Raw genomic sequence first — 7,527 nt, 5'->3', positions numbered from 1 at the left:
TCTTAGGTCATGTTCATAAAAAGTTTCGTATTTCAACTCTCTTTCATTGCCATGTTCACAACTGAACACCTCTGTGCTGTGGCATCCTGCTGAAGGAGAGGATGTGGCTGGCAAGCAGCCCTGCAGAAAGGCATCTAGGGCATGCTGTTTGGCAACAGGCTTGATGTAAGTCAGTAGTGTGCTCTGGCAGTCAGGAAGACAAACCCCTTCCTGGGGTGCATCAAGCACAGCATCACCAGCTGGTCAAAAGAGGTGATTATCCCGCTGTATTCAGCACTGGTGAGGCCTCACCTGGAGTGTTGTGTGCAGTCCTGGACTCCACAATTCAAGAATAATGTGAAGGTACTCAAATGTGTCCAAAGGAGAGCAACAAAGCTGGTGAAAGGGCTGGAAGGAATGTACTATGAGGCATGGCTAGGGCTTTGGGTTTGTCTAGTTTGGAGAAAAGGAGGCGGTGGTGTGACATCCTTGCTCTCTACAGCTTCCTGAGCAGAGGAGGTGGACAGGGAGGTGGTGATCTCATCTCCCTGGGATCCAGTTACGGGACATATGGGAATCATGTAAAGCTGTACCAGGGGAGGTTGAGACTGGACATCAGGGATCATTTACTTACTGAGAGGATGATCAGACACTAGCCTTCCTGGAGAGGTGGTCTGTTTCTCAATCTTTTGAACAATGCCCTTATCAGCATGCTTTAACTTTTGGTCATCCCTGGATTGGTTGGTCAGCTGGACTAGATGATGGCTGTAGGTCCCTTCCAACTGGTATCTCCTCTCTCCAGCTCCTCAGGGCCTCACATGCTTTGGCATTTTCTTTTCATAAACCTCCTGCTAGGCAAGCAGCAGCTCTCTCTCTCTCTCTCAAGGAAGCACAACTGTAATATACTGAGATTAACCATAATAAATCCACATCTTACAGTGCATCAGTGTTTTCAGAGGAACTGGGGAGTTGTGGCAGGACATCCCCTCTCTCTCATGGCTGGGGCATTTGGAAGAGATAACTCAGGCCAGATTAATAGCCCAGCAAGGGGTCAGAGAGCCCAGCAAGAGGCCTTCCCCAGGTGCCTGAGAGTCTGAAACTCCAGCCCCAGTACACTTCTTGGTATGAGAACAGATGTGGAAAGAGATAAAAGAAAATAGACATCGGTGACCGAAAGACATGGTTCTTATGTCTATAAAAGCCCACATGAATTATCGCAAAGGCAGAAGTCTCTTACACACTCCTCGGGAATGTGTGAGAAGATTTCTCCCCAAAGCTGGACGCAACTTTGAGGTTACTTTTCCAGAAATTGAGAGAAAGGATTTTCGATGTGTACTCCATCGAAGAATTGGATGGTAAGAAACACTGGATCCTAAGTTATACTATTTCTTGGCTAGCTGTAAATTTAATGGTACCTTGGACTCCTTGTGTATTGTACTAGTATCCCCTTTTTATCTTATCCCTGTGTAGTAATAGTCTAAGTCTTATGTCTGCTAGTTTTGTGTGTACTAATAAATCATTTTATAGTAGACCGAATCAACCATTATTAAAGAACTTGTGAATGAGAGTGGGTCTTGGGGTGCTGGACACCTCAATAACACAACTGCCTGCTGCTAGAGGCCTGGGCAAAAGGCAAGGACGGATTTAAACCCACATCATCCATTCATAACAGGCGTGAAATGGCCACATGGTTAAAGTGTCTTGCTGAGGCTCCCAGGATGCAGTGAGTCTCCTTACCTTCTAAAAAGATTCAGGTAAATGTCAGAATCCTCTTTTTGCAAAAGCCTCTCATACCCGATCCCTTTGCTTGGTGGGTGCAGTGTTTGCCAGTGCAAACTCAGCCTTTTGACTGAGTCGTCATTCTCCATCATCTAGCTAACACAGATATTTCTGTATTATAGACCCATTATTTGACACTGAAGATATCTGGTTAATACATCAGCTAAAGGGATATTGAGAACAGTATGCTGCCTTTAGCAGGGAATATTGGATGCTTTTGTCTTTGAAAAGTCCCACTGGTCCTTCCTTTGTGAATGGCTGTAAATTGCTTACTGGAACTAAAATGCCACTTTTTGTCCAATTCTTTCTTGATCTTACCCATGAGGTACATAGAAACAGTTGATTAAATCACTTGGTGCTTTTCTCTTTCTAAGACAGACACATGAGTCTCTCAGCATATGCATTTAGGATTCTTTAAAAGCCGGTGAAAGATGAGCTTTTCGTAGTTACCTGTTGACTATCCTTTTTTTTGAAAGGCATTAACATACTTTAAGACAGACTTTTGTTACTTTTCTAAAGGTATATAAAAGTTAGAGGTCCAGCTTGAATTAGTTGGACAAATACCCTTCACAGGACATCCTTCCTTAAAGAGAGAAGTCAGCTGTCTTTTGGAGGTGTCTCCTCTGTATTTCTGGAGATAACTTAAACTCTTAACCCAGATGGCTGATTTAACTAGTATCCCAGTTTTGAGGTCATTACAGTTAGGTGAGGTGGTACCCACCAAATCCTGCAAAATTTTTCAGTAATTTTCTTCCTTTAGGCATTTTCTCCCTTTTAATTTTGCAGAACAGGTAAATTCTAAGGAACATCTTGGTTTTAGAGAATCCAGAGATTATGATAGTGCAGAAGCAAGACAAAAGTAAGGAATAATGCTGACTTCTTTTATCTCACTCCCAAACCTCCCAGTAAGCATACACTTGTTTGATAGTGGGAGCCACTTTGGATCCACTTCCATTCCTCAGATAATGGAAGTGCAAAACCTGCAGAGGATATTAATCCTTTTTACTCCAGTAGAAATAGTAAGGCATTCAAATTTGCACTGAAAATTGAGATGAGGTAAAAGATGAGACACTCTGTAAATATAAACCCTTTAAAATAAAATACTACAGATGACATAAAAGTATAAAAATTGTTACTGACATGAATAATTCACTAACTATTGAATGGTATAAGTCACCAACTAATGTGTATTACGTGCCATTTAATAGTGGATGTAGCTGAAGAAATATGGAAATTGGAATACTTTAATAACTTTATATATGAAAGATGATGAGACTGCCTAAATGATTAAGAGGAAGATATGTTATAATGAACTAAAGCCACTCGAGTGTAAGGTAATTTTAATTCAAATCTCCATCTGCTTATGTATAATTAAGACTCATTTAACAAGTTAATGCCTAACAGAGAGAACTGATAAGTTTGGTATTAAGGAGCTTAAGAGAAGTAAATTAAACTGTCTAGTTTGAGGAGCTTTCATTTGAATTCCCTGTACCTAATCCAAACACAATCTTCCAGGTGCATTTCTTTACCGTGACTATGCAGCCAGGTCCCAAATTTGGGGAGAAAAGGGAGGTGAAAACCAGAATATCTTTGTTATCATTTTAGATATCATGTCAAGTCAGGAGTTTGACAGCATCTTTGCTCATGTGAATATTTATACTGTTCAACCTGCTCTCCCTATAGTGTCTATACACCATTAAGAAGATATTTTGCATTCCATCAGAAAAATTTATACATTGCAGAGATTGCCAACGGGGTTAAATAACTTATGAAAATAAGAGGATTGCCTTTGATGTGCACAGAAGGTAATATTTTCATCAGTGGTAAATTTTATGTGTTATTCACCCACTTAACTTTCTCTTTCAGTCTTTCTCCAAATATCTTTCCTGCAAGGTCCAGTAGTCAAAACAGTGGCTTCAACCTTTTCATCTTTCATCATGCAATTTTAATTTTCATCTTTTGGCTTACTCACTGTCAAGATGAGAGTTTCCTATATTCACTTCATACTTAAAATTCTCTGTGCTTTCAATTTTTTTTGTCGCTGGAGCCAGACATCAGCTTTGGTTTGCTCCTAGAGCTCAGGAATAAATTAGATACTTTTGGGAATGTATTGGAAGAACAAATACCACAGTATGTCTAATGCTTATTGCAGTGCAGATGCTCCCAAGTGATGACAAAGTCTTAAAGCTATAAGGTTTGCTGACCAACACCCAATCACAATAAATGACCAACACAGACACTGCATTAATTGAAGTTTACTGTTTTGTACCTAGGCTGAAACAGACTTTAGCATCATTCTGCTTTTGTATCAGTCTAAGTGCAGGAAAAATAGGGACTGAATTGTTTAAATCTGTTAAAGAGTAGAACCAATGCCTTACTTCTCAAATTGAGTTTTAGGCAATGGAGGTCCTTAAAATTCAACAGCAACTGAAATACTTCTTTGTGTATATAACCACAGATTAATACAATTCACTGTTTGTAGCAAGTCTCTTCATTATAAAAGCATTTGGGTTAATATGCATTTTTGTATATTACTGTGTATCTCACAGATAAGTGAGCATATGTTTTAAAAGGTCTTCCTTTTCTCCAACTTTTAAAAATGCACTCTGTACTGAGACATCACCAAAGACATTTGCAGCACTTCAGTAGAAACAACTTCAAGTGGCGTAGGAAACATGCCAAATGAACCAAACCACCTAAATTGGCTACAGATGAAAACTTAGAGTTACAGTCAGACAAAGGTCTCTGTGTTGATAAGCTGATCTATGAGAAAAGAAATTGCTTCTTTTAGTGAAGTCCTTAGAGAGCCAGTGCAATGTGAGTTTAGAGAGCCAGGAAACTAAAATTTTAAACCAAAATTTTAAAAAAAAACCAACGTCCCATGAACTAGTCTGGATGAGGAGGAGGCCAGAACACATTGTAACCTCCCAGATGACACCGTCAAGTTATAGATTTTTGTATCCCAGAAGGACATCTTTGTTTTGGGACATCTTTGTACATTTACTGAAGAAAAAAGCTATCAGTAGGGAATACTGACATGAGACAGACTAATTAGTGAGTAAGGACCCAGTCCCTTCCCAGGGTCTAGTGCTTGTGAAAAGCAGCACATATTTTACAGCTCACATCAGTTGTACGCAATATGCCTGTAGCTCAGCCCCACTACCCACAGCTGTCACAACCAGGGTGGTATATGAGCGTACAAGACAATCCTTTCTTTGAGCTCCATCTAAGAAATCTTTACACTAGAGAAATTTGACCTCTTAACCTCACAGGTACTGAGGTTCTGAACGTCTACACAAATGCCATTTTTTCCTGGCTCAGAACCAGATAAATTGGGTGAAGGAAGCCAAGATCCATAATCGCCAGGAAGAGCAAAAGCTGCACATAGCTGAAGGCTCTGACAGTGAGACGTGGACCCTTTTCCCGGAAGGACAGGAATCTGCTCACTCCCAAGAAGGGCCTAGGGAATATATACTTGAGGTGGCTGCCTTGCCAAGTGCATCCCAAATCCCAGGTTGTAGCTTGTCTCAGAGGTGTCATCCAAAACCACTCCATTGTACATGTACTAGTTGACATTAGAGCAAGATTAACAACATCTGAAAATCCAGGCAAAATCTATACAAGTCTTTCAAATGCAGGATTTGCCATCCAAGCACATGGAATGCTCTTCTTTAAACAGAGAAACATGTTTCAGAGCAAAGGCATTTAAAGATAAAAATACCTGCTCACGATCCCTCTGCAATATCCTTTCTCCTCCTCCATGTATTAGCCAACTGGCCTCTCTAACACCACCAGGTTTCTGATAGTTGCCCTGTGCTGCTGTAGCCAAATGCCAGCCCCCATCACCTTCATTTTATCCTCGTTCCCAAAGAGCATTTAATACTCTGAAAAAGCAGTGGGTTCATAAAATGGATATTAATAGAGCACTTAGCACATACATGTTTGCGATTAGCAGTTTAAAAGGTTAAGAACCCAAATAAAACCTGGGGTGATTCCAGCTTTAAATCAGGAAGTATTTTAGCACCAATGCCATGTCATGAAAAAAGGGTGCTGTTCTATAATTTGTACCAAGAAGTGGAGGTAGAAAATAAATATTTGTTAAACAAAAACAAAAGAAAAAAGTCAAGCATCATGATATTAATGAATATTAATGAATAATTAAATCCTCGCGGGTCCAGAAAGTGTAATGCTAAAGTTGTTGTATCATCTCTTGTGAGGTTGTTGTGCCCTCTCACAGGGCAATGTATCAAGCACGACTAGATTTCATCTCTGATTTGTCAACTCAAATAATGTTACCAGTCTCTTTCTTAAAAAAAATAAATCTGATGCAGGTTTAGTTTATTGTCATGATCATACCCTTCTCCCTTTTAGGAGACTTACACTGGAGAGGATGATTCAGGGATCCCACAGATTTTAACCTTACTTATGGTGAGTAGTGCTCCTAAATCAGTTGGCAGTACAGTTGTCAAGAGGCACAAGCCTTTCTACAAGGCCATTTTGTTGGCTTCATAGGAAAAATTACCTCCCACTGGTCTCAGCTGGGTACCAGTGTTGGGGGAAGGATGAGCAGGACATTAACTCCTTTCCCAGCAGCGATGTGGCCATGGTAACACACCCATGCAGCTACTCTTCCCTGACTTTTGCTCTTTATCTCAGAGCAATCCTGCTAAGCAAGATCTGGTCTTGTTCCAGTTGGAAAACATTTTTATGTTCTTTCATACAAAAAAAGTTCTCAACAGACAAGTTTTTAAAGATTTATGACAACATAAAAAGCATCTTGTTCCTTCTCTTTTAATTTGCCTTGGTGCTAAAATGTTATTTTCCTCAGTAAATATTATGACTTTTTAAAAAAGTATATGCAGGAATAAACCGCATGTGGGATGTCAGCATTGGATTTCACTGATACAAAACTGCTGGAATGAGAGAGTGCAATGCTGAGTCCTGCCCTGCAGAGAAACCAGCTGAGAGCAGTGAACAGTAAAACACTGGCCTGCCATTCAGCCCCTGTGCACCACCACCCTGGGTGGCCTCGCAGCCCTGCTCTGGGGCTGCATGGTTATCTTCCTGCTAGCAGGAATGATCAAGGCATTTCATCAGGCAAAAATGAATACTTCTCACCAAAACTGCCCAGGGAAAAAGGGAAATGACACTTAATAACTGCAGTTGAGAAAAAAGGAGAGAAAACTGTGGGCTGCTCGAAACTGCCCAGATCAAGGATTAAGTAGGGACATGATATTTCAGCAGGTGAAGAAAAAAGAAGGTGGCTGGGCGCTGGCAGGCATGTGCTGAGCTAGAAATCACATCATGTGTGCTACCAGCAGTATCACTGTATCACCTCTTGCTTTTCTCATTTGTCTTACTAGACTTTGACAGATCTCCCCAGATTTGGACATTTTTCCATTTACAGCCTATTAGTATACTATAAATATTGTTTATTGCTTATTTGTTTCTCTAATTATTATATATCACTTAGCTCCTCTCCTCTCCACTTAGAGTCCCCACCCCATCACCCTCCAGTTAGGACTTTTCTCTAATTGGACATAGATTTTCCTACTTTTATTTCTCAGTGATGAAATAATGATGTTTTCTGAAGATTCACGTTGTTCTCTGAATTTGAATGTCACACTACCTTGATGGGAGCTCTGAGTCGTGATTTAATAATGGGAAAAAATCAGTAAGTACTGTATCTAAGGGAAAAACATAACAGCAGCCATTGTCTTGAGTTGATAGCAGCTCAACTCTGATTAGGAAGGAGACCCGTGTTTGAGT

Source organism: Corvus cornix, chromosome 1A, assembly GCF_000738735.6.
Source record: "Corvus cornix cornix isolate S_Up_H32 chromosome 1A, ASM73873v5, whole genome shotgun sequence".
In the NCBI taxonomy this organism is placed as follows: Eukaryota; Metazoa; Chordata; class Aves; order Passeriformes; family Corvidae; genus Corvus; species Corvus cornix.
The sequence above is the reverse complement of the archived record's forward strand: the minus strand, read 5'-3'. Positions refer to the sequence as shown.